General features: G+C 45.6%; 1 long non-coding RNA gene across 1 annotated transcript in view; it reads right to left on the bottom strand.

The window, feature by feature from the left end:
• LOC124085715 (uncharacterized) overlaps positions 1 to 20,619 on the bottom strand; it is a 149,667-nt gene that overhangs the window by 61,869 nt on the left and 67,179 nt on the right. The window contains exons 2-5 of the long non-coding RNA XR_006849531.2: positions 19,784 to 19,834; positions 18,269 to 18,354; positions 10,320 to 10,456; positions 8,112 to 8,308 (exon numbers count right to left, since the gene is read on the bottom strand). This is a non-coding gene — a long non-coding RNA (uncharacterized LOC124085715). The remainder of the gene's footprint in view (positions 1 to 8,111; positions 8,309 to 10,319; positions 10,457 to 18,268; positions 18,355 to 19,783; positions 19,835 to 20,619) is intronic.

Below are 20,619 nucleotides of genomic sequence, written 5' to 3' on the forward strand. Positions count from 1 at the left end.
AATGTTTGGCTTAGAGCAGTCACAGTGAAGGCTCATCCCTTCTTCCAAAAGCCTCCTATGTATCAGGCACTGTTGGAGACAACTACCACCCACCCTTAACGAAGAAGGAAACCGAGGCTCAGAGAGGTTAAAAGACTTCTCTTAGACCACACAGCTGGGGAATGTTAGAATCATCGTTTAAACCAAAGAGGCTGGATAAGACTTCCTTCTGCTCACTCCCAGCTATCAGGGCCTGAGCCAGTGAGTCCTACAATGGACACTATATGGCAGTGGAGTTGATAACAGGGAAAGGAAGGGAGGGAGGGAGGGAGGGAGACAGGCAGAGGCACACACACATGCACACGTTCACACACATACACACACACATGCATTCCTATGCCTCCACAGATACTTACACATATGCACATATTCACACACTTATACATGTTCTCTCTCTCTCTCTCTCTCTCTCTCTCTCACACACACACACACACACACACACACATACACACAGCCACTGCCCAGGCTTCTGGATACATTTAGGGTCCAAGACCACTGTTCCCACCATGCCTTATTTCACTTTTCTCCTGATGTTCCCAGAACCTCCCCTTCTGAGGTTCTCAGCAAGTTTATATTTGGGAATAATTGTAATGTAATTTGATACATAATTAGGGCAGAATAGAAGGCTGCATTTTTAACTACCCATACATCCCCATCTCATTTAAATAATTCCTAATATATCCAAGCAGGCTGCCTCGCACGGCACTGGTGTGTATTGAACTGAGGATAATGAAATAAGGGATGGGAGAGGGGAAATGCTATTTCAGAGTCTGAAGATCACCAATTAATGACATGAAAAACCAAGAGGGACTCTGTTCACTTAATGTCCCCTGTGCAGGGCACAAACACAGGCCCCTGACAGGCTCCCTGTTCGGAGCAGTTAGGACCAGGCAGAGAAAACAGGCAGGAGCAGGGCTGTAGTGCCTGACACTTGGGAAGAACTAAATAGTATTTTTTAAAATTTGTGCTGGATTCCAATGACATCACATAACAAAATATGCTTCCATTTGTCCCAGCCCAAGCCCCCCACGCCTCCCGCAGGCAGGCTCACAAGATTAATTTGGGGCCAGGCTCCTAATCCAGTGCCTAGAGAAGATCCTTCCAGACCCCTGTGTGAGGCAGACCCCTCACCCCTGCCGGCCTGGAATGCCTGAAGGGGTCCCCACACCGGGAAACATCCTGTTCCAGGGCTCCCTCGCCTATTGCCAGAATCTTTCTGCTCCAAACAGATGGGCCCCCAGGGGCCCGCCCCTGCAGCCGCGGAAGAGCCGCTGTTTGGCCAGGCCCCAGCTCCTTTCACACCCAGGTAAAACTTTAACCAGAGGTCTTTGGCGGCTACGCTGCTCCTGCGCTCCCATTCAGGGCATGATAAATGACTGCTGTCACCTCGACATGAATGCTCATATTGAAAAGCCCTGCTTTCTGTCTCCCTCCTTTCAGGCCGCCAACTTCTTCTCTCTTAAGTCACTGGGTGTCACTCACGTGTCATGCCTTCCTGAATGCCCCCCAATCACGAACCCACTACTCCCTCTGCCCCTTTCCTCCCACCTGCCCCACCCCTCCCCCTTCCCCTCAGGGCTCCTTCCTTCCCTCCTCCATCCTCCTCTCCAAATTCTCTCCTCTTCCCTGTCCATCTCTTCCTCTGGCCCTGACTTGCCCCATTGCAGTCTCTGGACTAGGGAAGCTTATACTCCTGTCCCCATCACCCACACTGTCACCTGCGCACATGCACACACACACACACACACACACACACAAGTCCCCCATGCCCCTATTTCCCCATCATTGCTTATGTTAGGGTTGTGTTGGCACTGGTACTACACATGACATTCTAAAGAGGAGGAAGGTGACACTGGACAGGAACCCCTGAGAGCAAAGGAAAGGAGCAGATTCAAGTGCCCTAATACAGGAGTTTCCACCCAGCACCAGCAGTATTTTATGTTGGGTTTCTCTGGAGAGAAACCAAAGATTCCATCAGATCTCCTGAAACAGACAAAAATCACTGCTGTGCTCATCATGTGGCCTGGGGAACCCATCCACACTGGAATCCCAAGCTGACCACACCACGGGGATCAAAGCCACACTGTTGGGGTGCTACTCTCCCCCACACACACATCTGAAGCCTTAACCTGGGTGGCTTTCTTCCCTCACCAACAGGTTCATCGGCCATTAGAAGAGCCACACAAGGACAGCCAAAGATGAGGGGGCCAAGATCCACGGCCGAAAGGAACATCGCGCCACTTGCTGGAGGCCCGGAAAGTGCTATGTTCTTTGGGGGAGAAGAAGTGGAATTCTGAAGTGGGTATAGCTGTGCACATTCCTGTCTTCATCGGTTCTGCTTTTTTGGCCTAACATCTATCAGTCTGGCAGCCCAGAAGCTAAAGATGGCTTTTCATGACAGGGCCTGCCAGGTAAGCTGCCTCTTTGGTGCATTAAATACCAAGGTGCCTTTTATTCAGGAATTGCTGCTCATTTAGTCACAGAGACAACTTCCAAGTGGTTTTCAGTTTTCTAGCAAATGGACCTGGAAGACACTGGGTGTGAGAAGACCACAGTGACCCTGTGGTGCGCTAGGGCTCCTTAGAACTACCTCCCAGGTGCATTTGGGCCCCACCCTGGGGCCCAAATGTCTACAGCTGTGTTATGACCATTCACATGTTATGAACCCATGCATTGTGGGAAATGTGTAAGGGCATACAGGAGGCATGGCCCAGGCTTCTGTTTCCCAGACTTCACTCAGTACAAGAGGAAAGAAGGAGATTCACTCACTCGGCACAAGGTCTTCCCTCTTCCCTCAAATAGGAGCTCTCCCTAATATTAAGGAACTATGAGGACATGGGTGAGTGGCCACATCTGGCTTCCTAAATGCAAAGCTGAGACAATGAACCTAGTCCCATGAGATAACCTCAAAAATGGGATCCGGCAACCAAATATATTAAGAAAACACAGCCTGCTAATGTCACAATAAACATTATTGTTCAGAGCTTATTCAGAGTTTTGAGGAATTCTCTAGTAAATAAATCTCATTAACCGAGGGTTTCCCATCCTGACTTGATAACTGAGCCGCTTTTGTGCAGAGTGACTATCAATGTTTCTAGAAATACTGTCTCTTCCAAGGCCTGTGGACTATGTGATATCACTGCTGCTGATAATGACTCCAGGAGGCAGGTGTAAGCCTTATTCCACTAGACAGTTAAAGCAGTGAGACTCCAGAAGGCCAGATACATTCTGTAAGTTTCCACAGCCATACCTAGCAGATCTGGAATTTGTCTGACTTCAAAGCTGGTCACCCAGTCATTTGATTCAAACACATACACACACACACACACACACACACACACATGTTTTAGTTGTAGATTGACACAATACCTTTATTTTATTTATTTATTTTTATGTGGTGCTGAGGATCAAACCCAGTGCCTCACATGTGCTAGGCAAGTGCTCTACCACTAAGCCACAATCCCAACGCTGGCCATTTGATTCTTGAGACATGAGAGGATGAACTTAAGAAAAGCAGATACTATCCTAAATTAAAATCAAGGAAAGGAAGGCACATTTGCTGAACTTGGTGACCTCTACAGTATAAAACAGATGTAGAATGAGCTGCACATCAGAAAAGGAGAGAATGTGAAAGAGGAAGAAAACATTTGGTGGGAAAAAAAAAAAAGAAAACACTTGGTGGCTCCTGAATGCTAACATATCTTCCCCACAAAGAGTTCTGATTTCAATTGTCCTTATCAACAGTTTTGGCTTCTGAGCCTCCACCCAGGTTGCTAGAGCCTGGAGGTCTGCCTAGATTGTGATCTATTTCATGTTCAGGTCTATTTTACTTCCTGATCAGCTCTGAATAGACCAGCCTCCTTTGCCGAGATCAAAGAAATAGCAGAGGAGATGTGAGATCAGAATCAAGGGGAGATAGAGCCTATCACCAAGGGGCAGAAAGGCTGGGTTGGCTCCATCTCTCAGACACTACAGCAATTGACTCTCAAGGTTTCCACCCACTGAAAGCTCCAGAAAGAGATGCTAGGTAGCCTGAGTCAATCAGTACCTGGAAGTTCATTCATATTGTTTTCCATATTTTTTATTGGTGATTCATATTTTTAAAACCACCATCTCCTCTCCCTCTTAGATGGTATCATTCAGTGTAGAGATGGGGTCTGGCTCCTTAAGACTTTTTGTTCCTAACATAATTAATTTCCCCCATTGAATAAGCCAGTTTGAATATGATTATTTGTTACTTGCAGCCAAAGGCATTCTTACACAGATTTTTTTTAAGTTGTTATGACACAATATACAACATGATCGTGATGGTAGGTGCCATCATCAAAGTATTCACCTGGTTTTCCAGTAAAAATCAGAAGAGAAAATCAGTTAACTTGGTGGGAAGGACCAAGAGAATTTGTTTCTGAACAGAATCTCTGAGGAAGGTTTGTTCACCAAAGCATGAACCAAGAAGGGGAAGAAGCTTTGCTGAGCTCCTATTGTTGAGAACTTCAGGTATGTTCTTGCATTGAGGAAACAAAGAGCTTAAGAACTTTGCCCAATGCAACATCACTATTAATCAGCTCGGCCAACACTGAAACCCAAGTCCGCTTTATTGCAAAGCCACTGTGCCTACCACCATAGCATACTGGCCCACTGATGCCAACCAACCACAGAGTGGACACCCTTCCAAGACCTCAAAGCTTCTGAGCCCTAAAGGAGTCTAACTCCACACCATTGTGAGCTGAGCTGAGAGCAATGGGTTGAAGGGTGGGCCCAGCTCTCAGCCACCAGGCAAAGAACTCTCCCACCTTCTGAGCCAATAGGTCAGCAACTGGTGCTGAAGGGCTGTCCACTGACAAGACACATGATTATGGGTGATTTTATAGGCATTGCAAGAATCCCTGCAACCAAGAACACAATTGAGGTGCTATTATTGCTGATTTTTATTTTATTTATTTTATTTTACAAGAATCAAATTCTATTTCTGGACTGTGGCCTTAAAATGAAATACTCAGGCAAGTCTCCTTATGAGTAGTTCTAAATTTCTATCACAAAAATAAATCTTGCTTCATTTTAAGAAAAAAGAAGATGGTCCACAATTCTGCTGTGTGCTCTCAGTACCACATTTCTGTGCATTGGGGAATTAGACTCTTGGGAAAATCAATGCAAAAAGGGGGAAAACTTAGTAAGCCTGGACCTAAAATGAGAAGTGCCTCATTATTATTAGTGAATAATCACCTTCACATTAGTGAATTAACTTTAAAATATCAGGCTTAACTACTAATTAACCTCCAGCCTATGCTTTAAATAAATTTTATTATAGTTACTTTCCAAAGTAAAAATATCATTAATAACATATGTTCAATGTTATATATCTTTCATGTACTGTAATTAATAGAAAGTGATGGGATTTTTAAAAATTTTCCAAACCTGCATGTTTAAAAGGGTAATCAAGAATAAGGCTGGTACCATGGGCCAGGCAGGTATCAGATCATTAATGTCCAGGCAGGAAACTGAGAGGGCAATGTCCTAGAGGTCAAGCCTGGTACACACACAAGCAGCTCCCCAGCCAGTAGAAAAAGTCTGGTTGGGACATGTGAGGTTTGGGGCCCAAGTAGGCATCCCTGAATTCTTCCTGTTCCCAGACCCAGTTGGCCACATAGAAAGACACAGAGCCCAAAAATCAGATCCAGTGGAACCAGGCATTCAGCTTACATCCTGGTCACCAAGGAACCTGAGCAACCCAGAGCCTTCTCCCAAGGACACGGAGGGGTCTCCCACACAGCTCCCCATTCCAGCCACTTAGTATGTCCCTGAGAGCTGAGAGCTGTGAGTACCATTATGAAGAGTTACCTAGTGCCAGACCCTCTAGGAAACCCTGTCCATGCCTTATTTTATTACAGCCTCATAATGACCCTGAAAGGTTGGTATGGCAGAGACAGGCAGGGCAACCAAAACCCATAATCTTCCACATTTCCCAGCATCCCTTGCAAATATTTTAGGGTCATTCAGCTGGATTGTAGCCAGTGAACTAAAAGTAAAAGCAATGGACACCACTTCCAGGCCTAAACCCTAAAATGGAGGTCAGCACACATTTCCTGTAAAATTCCAGGTGAGTGAACACTCTAGGCTTTGCAGGCCATATGGCTTCTGGTATGAAAGCATGGGTATATCTGTGTACCAATAAAACTTTATTTATAAAAAAAATCAAGTGATGGATTAATAGTGTTTGTGAGTTTGCCAACCCCTAACCAAAAAACTACCAATAAATCTTTACTCTCAGGTGACTTAATACAGATGATCCAGCAGAGAACCATGAGAAGGCCTGATGGGAAGACAGGGCCACCAAATGGAAGCCTCGGAGTCACTGCTGTGAGGAGCCACTGACCCACATTGTACTGCAACAGAAGCAAGAAATAACTTGCACTGTGATAAGCCTTGCAGATGTGGGGATTGTTATTAGCAGCTTACATTGACGGACCTGACTAACAAGGTAGGTTGAATGGTTCTTTTTGACAGCTATGTAAAATGAGGACCAGGGAAGGAAGGGATACAATTTACAATGCCAAGAAATAATACAGGCAGGGCTTAGGAGGCCAGCTCATCCTGGTGCACTGGCAACCCCTCCCCTCCAACCCTGCTATCCCTCCCTCCAGGTGTGCTAGACCTGGGAGACCAGCATGGGGCCTGCCACCGCCTTCTCCCAGGCCTTAGACCTTCCCCCCAAAGGCAGTGAGTCACACGTGAATTTTAAATATATACCAGCTTCAGTGTAGAAGTCAGCCCTGACATCTATAAAATGGCACTAAATCCTGCTTTTATGAGCTCTGGCTGCATTCTGCTGAGTGTTTTATCACACTCATTGGAAGTTTACTGAAGGGAGTTAATAACCCAAAAATGCTGGGGCCTGCCCTTCTTGGGATTGAGAAGTGAAACCCCCAGCCAATGACTGTGGAGACATTAGCGTGTGCTAAAGACACCAGCCCCCTGCTCCGCTCTGCCAGTCCAGCTGCGCCTTCATTCTTCCACTCACCCACCATTCCTGCCAGCCACCAGCACCCAGGCTGGCCATCACGTGGTTGGGGAAGGGCTCTGAGAGGGTGGCCTTTAAGCTGAAACCCAAAGGTTAAGAAGAAATTGCCTAGGCCAGAAATGGAGGGAAGGGTGTCCCAGAGAGAAGGAACGGCACAGGCAAAAGGTCTGAGTGCCATGACACCTAACCCAGACAGGAAAGGATTTCCAAGGACAAGTTCCTGAACAACCACAGGCACTCAAAAAGGACACTGCTACGGTCTGAGAATGTCCCACAAGGATTGGGAGCTTGGTCCCAGCATGGCAGTGCTGAGATGATAGGACTTTTAACAGGTGGGACCTCAGGGGAGGTCCTTAGATCACTTGGGGAACTGTCCTTGGAAAGGACTAAAGTAGATCTCACCAGACCCCTTATCTCTCACAAGAGCAAACTTTTTATGGGAGCAAGCCCAAACTCTGAATTACTCTGGCTTCCTACTTTGAGAAGTGATCTCTTCTCCCCTGACATGCTCCTGCAGGTCCTCACCAGAGCTGACTGGTGCTGACACCATACCTTTGAATCTCCAGAACTGTGAGCTTAAAAAACGTTCTTACTTTATAAAGTTAGCCTGCCTCTGGAATAGTGTAACAGTGATGAAAACCAGACTAATACAGAGACTAAGGCAGAATAGTCAGAGAGGTAGGAGGGAAAATCAGGCAGAAAGGAGCCACAGGTACTGAGAGGAACATGTCAAGGAGAAAGAGTTCAGTGGCATTAGATGCTACAGAGAAGCTAAGAAAGCAAAGAAAGAGGGCTCTTGGCTTTGGCAATGTCAAAGTCACTAATATTTATTCCCTACCTCCTGTTGGCCAGACTCAGTGCCAAGCTTCAGAGAAGCAAAAATAAAATGCAGGGGTTTGGGGACAAAGGAAAAGACAGAAAAATATGTGAATAATCACAGTAATCGTGTTCAACACTGTGGGATCCTAGAAGATGAGCAAAGAAACTTTACCTCAGAATCAAGGCAACCGCTGAAAGGAGGGTACATCTGAGGGTACACCCTCTTGGGGCTCACCATTCCACCAGCATGTGAAGGGCCTTGTTCCCAGCTCCCTGGTGAGGATGAGAAGTGAGGACTCCATCGTGGCCCCGGGGAAGGGCTGACATTTGGTAAGATGTCTGTATTTAACTCCCGCAGCTTGACATCTGTTTCCAATTAATTTGTCCGGGTTAGGAGGGATGCCGGCCAGAGCACAGGATTCCAGCTCAGTCCTAGAGAAACGGAGAGAGGCAGCCACAAGGGTTAAGCTGAGCCTGGTCCCCCACTGGGTACCCCTACCCCATATCCCACCGCCAGAGTGCCTCGACCTTCAGGAACCCCCAGCCTGCAAGGCACCCAAGACCTGGTCCACGCCCACCTCTGCAGTTTTCACTTCAGCAATGCCAGGTGTCTTTTGAAGAATGTTTTAAAAATATGGATGTACTGAAAAGAGGCTGGGCACCAACATTTGCTTCAAGGACATGGCACCATTGTCCCTCCAAATTCTCAAGTCAGAACATTTGATATCTCCCTTCCCTTCACTCATTCACAGCATCCTGCAATGGGAGCGGGGACTAAGGGATAGTCTTAGTGAGACTGAGGTAGGCAGGAGCCCCATCAGACCTAGATGACAGTAGGAAGGAGTGTGTGTTTAACCAAGGTCTTGTGGGAAGTGACATGGTCCGATTTACATATTTAAAATAACTCTCTGGCTGTTCATGGAGAATAGGTTGAACAAAGGCAAGACTCGGAAAGGTCCTTGAACTCCACTGTCTATCCCAGCTTCCGCTGGCCACCGGAAGCACTTAAAATGTGGCTAGTGTGATCAAGAAACTGAATATTTTTATTTTCTTTAAATTAAACTTAAAATCAAATACTACTTTATTCAGCTATTTAAAAACTTTTATGTATGTTTGGAACAACTTAGGTATGTGAATCTACTTTTCCAACTGTAAATTATATAACATCTAAATGCAGGCCAAGTGTTTCTGATGAAGATTTAGCATTCTCCCTGAAATGTGCTGTAGGTGTAAAGCGCATGTGAGATTTTGAAGCTTCAGACAAAAAATAAAATTAAATAAAGACGAAGGTAAGGTGTCTCGATATTGGTTTATACTGATGATGTTAAAATGAATATAATGAGTTAAATAAAAAAGACTACTCCACATTGAAGTCACATATTTTTGTTTTATTTTGTTTTATTTTTTCAATGTAGCCCCCAAGAAAATGTAAACGTTGGTGCCCAGCCCTTACTGTGCTTCCACAGGAGAGCACAGAGTTGGAAGGAATGATGGTCAGTTAGACTAGGGTAGTAGTGGCAGCTACTAAAAGGAGATGACAAACAGGAGTTTCAGAGGTTGCCTTGGCAGAGATCTGGCTGATAAACAGGATGTTGGGAATGAGTGAAGAAGGGAAGGGAGATATCAAATGTTCTGGCTTGAGAATTTGGAGGGTCAACGGTGCCATGTCCTTGAAGCAATGGCAGGGGACCTAGGGTTTCTTAGGGTCATGCCAGATGTTATGTTTTGGATACAGGATGTCCCCCCCAAATTCCTGTGTTAATATAGGAATATTCAGAGGCAAAATAATTAGATTATGAGAGCTATACCTAATTGGTTCATCCTAGTTGTAATGGAGTAACTGGGTGGTAATTGTAGGCAGGTGGGACATGGCTGGAGGAGGTCACAGGGGTGTGCCCTGGAAAGGTACATCTACCCTGCAGTCCCTTCCCCTTGCTCTCTCTGTTTTCTGGCCACCATGAGCTAAGCAGATTTCCTCCACTAAACCCTTCCACCATGATGTTCTGCTTCATCTCATGCCCAGAGCAATGGAGTCGCCAACCATGGACTGAACCTCTGAAATAAACTTTCCCTCCTCCAAACTTATTCTTGTCAGATATATTGGTCACAGCAACAAAAAGCTGACTAATACACCTTGCAGGTTTGAGATGCCTGCAAGGTGTCAAGCAGACAGTTGGATAGGCAGGCCTCATACCCAAAAGCGAAGTCTGGGATCTAAATTTGGAAGCAACCATTTGGGAAAACTGCATCCCTCCTCTGTGTAAGCACCTCACCACAGACAGACAGACAGACAGAGAGTTATCTCAGTTACGACAAGATCTTTTGAACATGAAATGTTCTCTCTGGTGTTGCATCTTCTCTGGATACAAACAGCTCTCTCCTCTTCGTTACCCTTCCCCCCACAGATGCCCCTTCCTTGGCTCACCCGCCCCCTCAAACTCACCAGGCAAAACACTGTGTCGAAGGCACCCATGGCAGGCAGTCTTCAGCAGCAAACTGTGGGTCAGGATGTTTGCACAAATGCCTCACAGCATCATTTATCTTGAGCGATGTCAACTCGAAAAATGTTAGTTCATGTCACTGTCGGAGTAAATGCCAAAAATTAGCTTTCTTTCATCAGAAAACGGAATAATTAACTTTGCAACTGTTTCCAAAACTGCTAATTAATGGGTTTTACCCACTTGATTTGTCAGGCTACACTGTGAGCTGAACAGCAGCCTCAGCCCCTGGAGGATTCCCGTTCTCCCCTTCTCTCTGTCCTCGGCAAAAGTTGAAAGAAGTTATAGGTAAACAAGGGGAAGGCGAGTGAGGCCAGAGGGAAACACTGCTATTTTGGAGGAAGGAGTTTTTCTTTTTCTTTCGGTCTTCTGTCACCTTTCTCTCCTAGGTCATTGTCTCCTGTTGACCTCAAAATTGCAGGGCTCATTGTCCCTAAACTCAGAGGTCAAATCAGATTCCTGTCTGTCTCCCTCACCCAAGGTGGGAGAGCCCTAGAGGCAGACAGAGGAGGATTCAAAGGCCAGCTCTGGTCCTTATCAGCTGTGTGACCTTAAGCAAGACACTCCCTTCTCATAACCTCTCTTTCCTCTTCTATAAAATGGGATTCATGGTAGCAACACCTGGTTGCTAAGTGCTTAAAGGTAATAACAAATTAAAGCCTCAGGCACCGTAGTTCAGATACAGCAAATCCTTCAATGACAAGGCTGTTACTCCATCTTTTCCCGTCTCCTCCATCCCCACGGACCTGGCCAGGCTCAGGGTGGATTTCACCTGGATTGTTGCCTCTTCGCTGAGAACCAGCTTGCCCTCTGTGGTTGCCGGAGAAATTTCCCCACTGCGCAAATCTGAGCATTGGCGAGACTGGATTATTGGTCCCAATTCTGACACAATTGTATCAGGATTATATATCCACACCCTATGCCCTGTAACTTTCCAGGGTCTCCAATTTCAGGTGGAGTGGACTTGCACACGGCACTGATTTTTTTTTTTTAATTGTGGTAAAACACCCATAATAGAAAATTTGCCATCTTCTCTTTCACCAGGCTGCTGAAATACCAGTTGCCAAGAGCATTGCCTTCTCTGGAGAATGGCCATTGGCTCACCAGATCTGTCAGATTGTAGCCAGTGGATTAACCAGGGAGGGGTGTATGAAGGGCTTTGTGGGGAGACAAATGCTAGAGCAATTTTGGCTTCAGGGCTTTCCTCAGAACCAAGCCCAAACTGACATCACATCTTTACTGAAATTCTTTCTGCTGCTTCCTTAACCTCCTGCTCCTGAGAGCTGGCCCCAGAGAAACATTGTCATGATGATGCTCATGAGCAGGAAGAAGTGGTTGTCCTGTAGGCCACTGAGATTTGGGGCACTTTGTTACATGCACTAAGAACTGATACAACTAGAATCCATAAAACACGGAACACTATCTAGCCATTAAGAATGATGGGAGTTCAATGTGTTGACTTCAAAACACATCAACAATGCGATTTTGCTTTTTAAAAAAGTTGGTCACAAAACAGCATGTATGACAGTAGTCTTTCTGCTAAAAAAAAAAACTGACACCTGGTCCCATTTGGATTTTCATCTACAGTGAAATCTCTGGCAGGGTTTTGAAGGAGTTAACAGTGTTTATCCTGTGTGCTGGGATGATAGATAATTGTGACGTTGTCTTTGCACTTATTTTAGACCATTTGGTGTTTAAATGGAATTTTATCTTTTTATTTAAGCTTCTTAAAGCAAAAAGAAAAAATGTTACTCTCTTACTCATTTTTAAGCATATACTTCAGTAGCATGGGGTACGTTCACATTATATACTGCATCTTGGGGTCTCTCCTCACCTGCAGAACTGAAACCCTATACTCATTCATTGGTAACTTCACATCCCTTCCTCCCTGCAGCCTGGAAACCATCATTCCACGTCTGTCCCCATGAATTTGATGACTCCTGGTCATTCATAGAAGTTATATCATACAGTATATGTCTCCGTGACTGGCTTTTTCACTTAACAGATGTCCTCAAGGCTCGCCCTTGTCATAGCCTGGATCAGAATCTCCTTCCTCTTTAAGGCTGAATAATACTCCCATTGATGTTGGACTTGGCCACGTGACTTACTTTGGCCAATGAAATATTAGCAGAAGGACATGCGGTGCACAGAGCCTTAAGTGAGCTGGTGTAGCGGGACCTGGCCTCTAAGGCTCCAGTGAAATGCCATGAGGAGACCGCGCCCCATATAGCTGCCAACTCTTCAGCCTGGATCCCCAAATGACAAATAGACTTGAGTCCCCCTGGAGGCCTAGAGTCCAGCCTGTTGCAACCAAATCCAGTCAAGGTAAATGGATACTTAAATGACCCATAAGCATAAAGCATTTGGGAATTGGTTTTTAGGTGGCAAAAACTAACACGAAACATATTACTCTCTCTTCCTACTGCGTGCTGTTGACTGTCTCCAAGAACTCCGCCCCCCAACTCTAGCTGGGATCTGTGTTCTAGCATAAAGGGTAGAGGGTGGGCTGCAGGAGGCAGGCTACGGACAGGAAGCTGCAAAGGTGGTCTAAGCAGGACTGAAGAAGACTCAAGGTAGCGAGGGCCTGGCCAGCATGCACTAATCTAGGACTTGTTTCAGGATGTCACAGACCCACAGTGCTGGGACTAGGGCCCCTGAGGATCCCTTCCCTACAACCCCACCCCTGTCAAGTGACCTCCCAAGTTCCTCAAATATGTACTTGCAAGCAGAGAGGAAGGCTCTTGATACCCCATCTTTTTTTTTCCCAATTAAACTTCAGGTTGATACCCCATCTTGTCCCTGCTCAAGGACTGCTTTCCCATCACAGCATGTCCCAAGGGCTGCAGTGACCCAGCACAGAGTCTGCTGGTGAATTCCATCCCTGATCAAATACCTATTGTCCATAGAAGTATACGACAGACACAGTTCCTGCCCACCTGGAACTGGCATTGTTATCAAGGAGATGGGACCTAAAACACATATAATAGAACACGAGGATAAAAGCAGACCCTACCAAGTCGTTGCTAGCTACAGTCATTATTCTAGGTGCTTTGGGTAAACTATTAGATTTAATAGTCACTACATCCCTAAAAAAGAATTAGTATTTTTTTTATTTCGTTTTTACAGAATGAAGAAAGAGAAGAAAGATTCGGTAGTTTACCGCTGCTGCAGACCAGTGAAGCCGGAATTTGGGGACCAGCAGTCTGACTCTAGACTCACCTCCCTGACCATTTCCCCGCTGCCTCACACTCATTCCTTTATTTAACTGTTTGTTGAGTGTCTACTCTGTGTCAGGCCTGGAAATCTCTGTCATTGAATAAAATAGGCAAAAATCCCTGGAGCTTCCAGTTCAGTGCAAGGACAGACATTAGTAAAATTGAAAGATAAGTCCTGTCGTATGTGGTAAGAGGATATTCTGTAGAGAACAGTAAAGCAGAAGCTCAGTGATGGGGACCCTCTCTTAGATTGGTCAGATGGATACCTAGGGTGCTCCAGGAGGACACCTCTGTGGAGATGGATGTCTAAGCAGAGACTTCAAGGAGATGAAGGAATCAGTCACACAAGTACTAAGGGAATAGCATTCCAGACAGAGGGAACACTACATGCAAAGACCTACGGGCAGGAATGTGCCTGCCTTCTTCCAGGAATAACAAGGAAACCAAAATGGTTGGAGCAGAGAGACCAAGAAGATGCAGGAAAGAAATGAGGCTGAAAATGGTGCAGGGGGCTGGGGTTATAGCTCAACGGTAGAGCACCTGCCTAGTATGTGTGAGGCACTGGGTTCAATCCTCAGCACCACACACACAAAAAAAAAAATTGATAAATAAAATTTTAAAAAGGTATTGTGTCCATCTACAACTAAAAATATATTTTTAAAAAAAACACATAGTGCAGGACCATTGATGAAGGACTTTGGGGCCATTTCAAAGGACTTTGGGACATGGAGAAGCCTTCCATACATATTGCTGAGTGAAAGAAGCCAGTCTGAAAAGCTACATACTATATGATTCCATCTCTGTGACATCTCAGGAAAGATAAAGTTACAAAGATGCTAAAATCATCAGTGGCTGCCTGAGGTTCTGGAGGAGGCCAGCAGGGGTGACCAGGTGGAGCACAGGGGAGTTTAGGGAAACACTTCCGAGTGGAGCTGTCACAATGGTTCTGACAAACCCATACAATGCACAAAGAAAGAATGAACCCTAGTGCACATTACAGACTTTAGTCAATCACAGTGATTGGGTATTGTTTATCAACTGTCACAAATGTGCCACACCCTGTAAGTAACAGAGAGGGTCGAGGAAGAGGGGCAATGGGGGAACTCTGTATTTTCCACTCAGTCTTCCTATAACCCTAAAATTTCCCTAAACCATGAAGACTGTTTATTTCTTAAAATAGAAAAGGGACTGGCTATTGTATAGGAGATGAGGAGACATCCGAGGCCAGAGAGGACCCACATCCTCTGATTTTTTTTCCAGCAGGATCCCTTGGGCTGCTCTGCAGGGAACTAAAGAGGCCAAGGCTGAGGGTGGCAGAAAGTGAAGCCACTGAACAATCCAGGCAAGAGGCAGAGGTGTTTTAGACTGAGTGGTGGCTGTCGTGAGGTCAGAGCAGCAGAATAGAACGAACAGGATCTTCTAATGGATATGGGGTCAGAGGGTCAGGTGGAAGCCCCACCCAGCATCCTGCTGCTTACCAGTGGCAAAATAAGCACATACTCGTATGTCAGACAACGTGGAAAATAGCCATGATGATTTATCTATTATTATATAATTTTAGAAGATTATCAATATGACCCAATAATCCTAACTCTGAGTATATACCCAAAGAAATTGAAATCATGTGTTCATTTCAGTTTCTGTTTCTGTTTTTGTTTTGAGAGGGGTGGGGTGCCAGGGATTGAACCCAGGCACTTAACCACTGAGCCATATCCCCAGCCCTTTTTATGTTTTATTTTGAAACAGGGTCTCACTGAATTGCTTGGGGCCTCACTAACTTGCTGAGGCTGTCTTTGAACTTGCAACTTTCCTGCCTCGCGATCTAGAGCTGCTAGGGTTACAGGCATGTGTCACCACACCCAGATTCATTTCAGAACTATTAACAGTAATCAAGACAAGATATGGAAACAACCAAAGTGTCCATCAAGAGAAGAGTTCATAAAGAAAATGCGGCAGGCGCACACACACACACACACACACACAAAGGAATCCTACTCAGCCATTAAAAAGGAGGAAATTCTGTCATTCATAACATCAATGGAACTGGAGGGACTTATGCTAAGTGAAATAAGATAAACCAGGCACAGAAAAGAAAAACATAATTTCACTTATGTGGAAGCTAAAAAAGTGGATCTCATGAAAATAGAGAGCAGAAAAGTGGCTACCAGAGGCCAAGAGGAAGAGGGGGAAATTGGGGACGGGCAGACATTGATCAAAGCCTCACTGAGATTGGTGGCACATTTAGGATGGGGTGCCAGTAGGTGGAAGAACCAAACAATCCTGAGACCCCTGGAACCCTGGGGAATGCAACTGAGTAAAGTTCCTCTCTTCCTCTGTCTCTCTCTCTCTTCCTGGCCAATCAGCCCTCCCTGCTGATGTGTGGTTGGGAGGACCACAGTTGAGGTTTGAGCAATGGGGGCCCAGCTATGGTTCAGATAAGGTTTGAACATGTCCCCAAAGGGTTCATGTGTTGAACTGAATCCCCATTGTGAGGTATTAAGAGGACAGAAACTTAAGCTGTGACGTTTAGAGGCAGGATCTTTGGGGGCAATTGGGATTAGAGAAGACCATGAGGGTGACGGTTTCATAGGAAGAGAGAGATCGATCAGAGGAGACACACATGTGCCCTTCCTGTCTCTTGTCATGTGATGCTCTGCATCACTTTGGGACTCTGCCAGTAAGAAGGTCACCACCAGATGCAGGGCTTCAAGCTTTTGTGGTGATGAGTTATTAGCAACAGAAAACAAGCCCACACAGGGTCCAACAGAGGAGAGGTGCCTGGGCCCGCCACACACACTCTGTTGAGAGACAGAAGCAAGTTCATAGGCTGGTGTACCTTGGCCACTGGCCTGCCAAACAGCCAGGAGCTTTTATCTGCATTTTGTAGATGTAACATACACGGGACCAGAATGAGCCCAGGGTTGGTGACATCAGTGGTTGGCCCATTAGGGATGACCTAGCTGTCAGATCAGAATGGATGCAGTTATGACTTGGTCTTGCTACCATTTTTTCTGTTTATAACACTCTTGATTATTTCATCATATAAGCCATTTAATCTATGATTAGCAAGTTGCTAAAATTCTTGCAATCTATATGTGAAACATGTCTTGTGAATTCTGCCTGAGTCTCCCAAGCTATCTCATTGTGTACATGTAACACATCCACTAAGTTTTGCCTGCCTGGTAAGCCGCCAGTTTATGTGCCAGATACTTCTATGCCAAATACTTCCTAGGAGGTTCATTCATCTTTTTGGGTTTTTTTTTTTTTTTTTTGTCCTTTACAGTTGAATTTCATATTCTCCTACAATGAGGCAAACACATACTACACTTTCACACCACCCACTGACTGCCCTGCAAATCCACCACCTCCACCCCACGTAAGCTGCAACCATTTTTCATGGATCAACTCTTAACTTTTCTGCTGCTGCCATACTGACCACCCCCACAGCATCCAGAGGGTAGTTTCTGAAGGGGAAAGGGCTCTCGGCTCAGCCTGGGTATGAAGCCTGAACCCCTGATTGGCAGCAAGACCTATCTTGATAAGAGCCTCAACTCTCTCCCCATCACTTCAAGCCCCACCATTCCTACTCTCCCCACAATATGCTCACCATCAGCCCTGCCTTTGCCTACACCCTGCCTAGAATGAGCCCTTCCCCATGGGTCTGCTCAAATCCTACAATCTCAAGACCCAGCTCAGCATCGCTTCCCCTGGGAACCATTCTTAGATTCTCTCCCCAATAAATATTCAGGAAGGAAAGAAAGAAAAGAGAGGTGCTGGGGGAAGAGAGGATAGAGAGAGAGAAAAGGAAGAAGAGACTCACAATCAACTCAGTAGAGAAAAGAATACTGCCAGAGGTGATAATTGCCCAGCCTCTTTAGGCATGTAGACAAGGGAAAGACTGAATGGTGTTTGGGGAAAACCAATCAAGGAAATGATTCAGCATTCAGCAGAACATGCAATTGGACCAGATGCAATCTACCATCTTGCCATGGAGTCTGGGTGTTCCAATTACTTCTGGATGTAAAACAAAGGGCCCCAATACTTTGTGGCTTGAAACAGCAACTGTTTTATTGGGTCTCATGATTCTGTGGGAGAGTTCACCTGGGCCTTTTTCTACTCTGTGTGGCGGTGACTATGCTTACTTGGTATTCATATGGGCTGGGCAGGGCTGGAGGGTCCACCATGGCATTTCTCAGACTTGTGGATCTCAGCAGGAACTGGAAACCTACTCCTCCCCATCTCCATGTGGACACTGGGCCTGTCTGGTGTGTCTAGCAGTGTGGTCAGGCTTCTGACATGGCAGCTCAGACTTCAGGAGACCAAGTGGGAGCTGCCAGTGCATTTGAAAACTAGGCCCAGAACTGGCATAGTGTCATATTTTTCCCTATTCTACTGGTTAAACAGTCACAGGTCAGCCCAGATTCAAACAGGGGGTAAGTAGACTTTCCCTCTTGATGAAAGGAAAATCAAGCAAATTGCAGCCATCCCTAAAATCCTGGAGTAAAGGTAATGAACACAGCTCCAGAAAGACTGACCAGGCCTGGGAACAGAAAGCAGCTCCCCAAACCCCAGGGAACAACGACTATGAGAAATAATAGATATTTATTGTCATTCAAAACCAGGCAGTTGGGGGAGGGGAGGTAATTTGTCACACAACAATAGACTACAAATCCACTCACCTTCTCCAAAGCTGTCCTTCTGTTCATGTCCAAGACAGGGTCCTGGGTGGTTTTGTATTTCAAGATGGAAACCTGAAGTTGGAGAACTTAAGAAATTTATGAGACCAGATCTTCAAAATCTATCCTCAGGGGCAATTCTCATTCATGTATTTATTTAACAAATATTTGTGAGTGCCTAGCCTGAACTCTGCACTAAACAAAATGCTAGAGGGAAGGAAGGTGTGTTAAAGCAGATGGAGTCCCCAAAATTATGGGCCTCTCTAAGAAGATCCTGCTCCAGGCCCTGTCCTGCCCATAACCTGAAGGTTCTCCCCGTGGCATTTATTGCCAGATGAAAATGGGCCCGTGCCACTTTATTATTCACATTCTCTGCTCCAAGACCTCCCGGTCTTCTATGTCTTCATCTGTCTCCTTGGCTTCTGACCACTGGGCTCATTTCTGTTATCAACCCTCAGCCCACTGCTTGGCTTAATTCTGCCTTCTGACTTCCTCATAAGCCACAATCTCCCCAAGTTCCAAATCAGATGCAGATACCATGCCATCGCAGGGCATCAGAGCTCAGAGCCAGACCCGGAAGTCATGCCAACACTCCGGAAGTTGTTCAGGATTCATTCTTCCCTGTGCCTCCACAGGCCAGCTCCTCCCTCAGCTGAACACTGAGAGGAACATCCCTGGGTGTGTGAGGAACACAGCCCTGGCTCTCTGCTTCCCCTTGGGCCTGAGCCATTGTCCCCAGCCAGCCAGGCGCATCTCTCGGAAGCACCATCTCCTCGGGCACTTTTTCCTGCTCTGTCTGGATTGGGCTCATTTACTAAAAATTAGTTGGGAATGAAAAAAGCCCCTAGTTTATTAGCGTGCTATTATTCCCCACCCGCCATCCCCTGCAGCATGATGGATTGCCTGGTGAGGGGACACAGCCCCAGCCTGGGAGTGAGCAAGCTCTGATCGGTCCCCGGCGCAGACAGATGGGGAGGCCGAGTCCTGACCATGATTGATTAGCTCCGCAAAGCCTGTTGAGCGGAGTTCCATCAAGATTGATGCTTTCTCCTCATAACAGCATTTCCAAAAAGTTTCTATTACATTTTGATTATGTTTATAGAATCTCGCTGGTCCGGGGGAAGATGCAATCTCGTTCCTTCCCTGTGTGCATCTGCGTGGGCCGCCACAGTGCCTCGCACATCCCTGCCTGCTTGGCCTCTGCAGAGTGACCCGCACTTTCTGGGCAGTACACAAGGACTTGTGTGGCCTCCCAAGATCAAGCTGGAGGAAGCTAATGTCCATTGTCCCAGTGCCCAAAGGCCAGCTTCATGGCAGCTCTGATTTCCAAGGTCCAACTACCTCAAGGACTCTCAGGCTTGGGCCTGAAAGTAACAGTAACCCCCTAAGCAAAGGTCATTTTCTGAGATCTGCATGCTGTCTGGAAAGAGACTGGGGACCCGCATTTTTCTACCTGGTTCCCAAGGACACAGTAAGACCAGGTCAAGTGTATGATAAATACCATTTTCAAACACTTACCTGAATCTGTGTGTGCATGTGTCTCCCCCACTTTATTCCACAGGCATCTGACTGATACACAGGAAATGATGAAAAAGGAATAAAGAAGAATAATTAGGAAAAAGCAAATCCGGATAGAATGTCAAGACCAAAAGGGAAAAAAAATAAATAAATGTATATGCAGCACATAAAATCCTACACAGTCTTTATGCTTGGGCCTTTAATGTGGTCTGAGTTTCCTGACAGTCCAAGTGAAAAGGAAAATAAAAATCAGTTATTTTGGTTTATTCTTGATGTCACTGTTAGGAAAAACTTTTCCAAAAAAGCCAGTTCCTTGCAGGAATCACAAGGTTTCTTCAGGTTTTATTCTAAAAGAAATCTGTACCAAAAAGTACAAGAAGACTTTCTCAGAGAGTCCAAGAGACTTTAAGAATTATGTTAAACTAGGGTTTCTCAACTTCAATACCATTAACATTATGAGATAAATAATTCCTTGTTTGAGGGCTGTCCTATGAACTATAGTGTAGTTTGTTTGTGGTCTCTACCCACTGGATGCCAGAAGCAAACCTGCCTCAAGTTATGACAGCCGAAAATGTCTCCAGGCACTGTCAAATATTCCCAGGGGTGGAGTTGCTAGAGTTCACAAATAAAAGTTCTGGATGCCCAGTTGAATTTGAATTTCAGATTTATAAAATGAATAACACTTTAGTATAAGTATGCCCCATGCAATATTTATTACATGACCTATTTATGCTAAAACAGTGGTTTTTTTCATCTGAAATTCAAATGTAACTGGCCATCCTGCATTGTATCAGTAACCCCATCTGATTGGCAACATCCTCTGATGGGAACCTTTC

Source organism: Marmota monax, unplaced genomic scaffold (assembly GCF_021218885.2).
Source record: "Marmota monax isolate L192 unplaced genomic scaffold, Marmota_monax_Labrador192_F-V1.1 WCK01_AAM20220418_F8-fsc00014, whole genome shotgun sequence".
NCBI classification, from domain to species: domain Eukaryota; kingdom Metazoa; phylum Chordata; class Mammalia; order Rodentia; family Sciuridae; genus Marmota; species Marmota monax.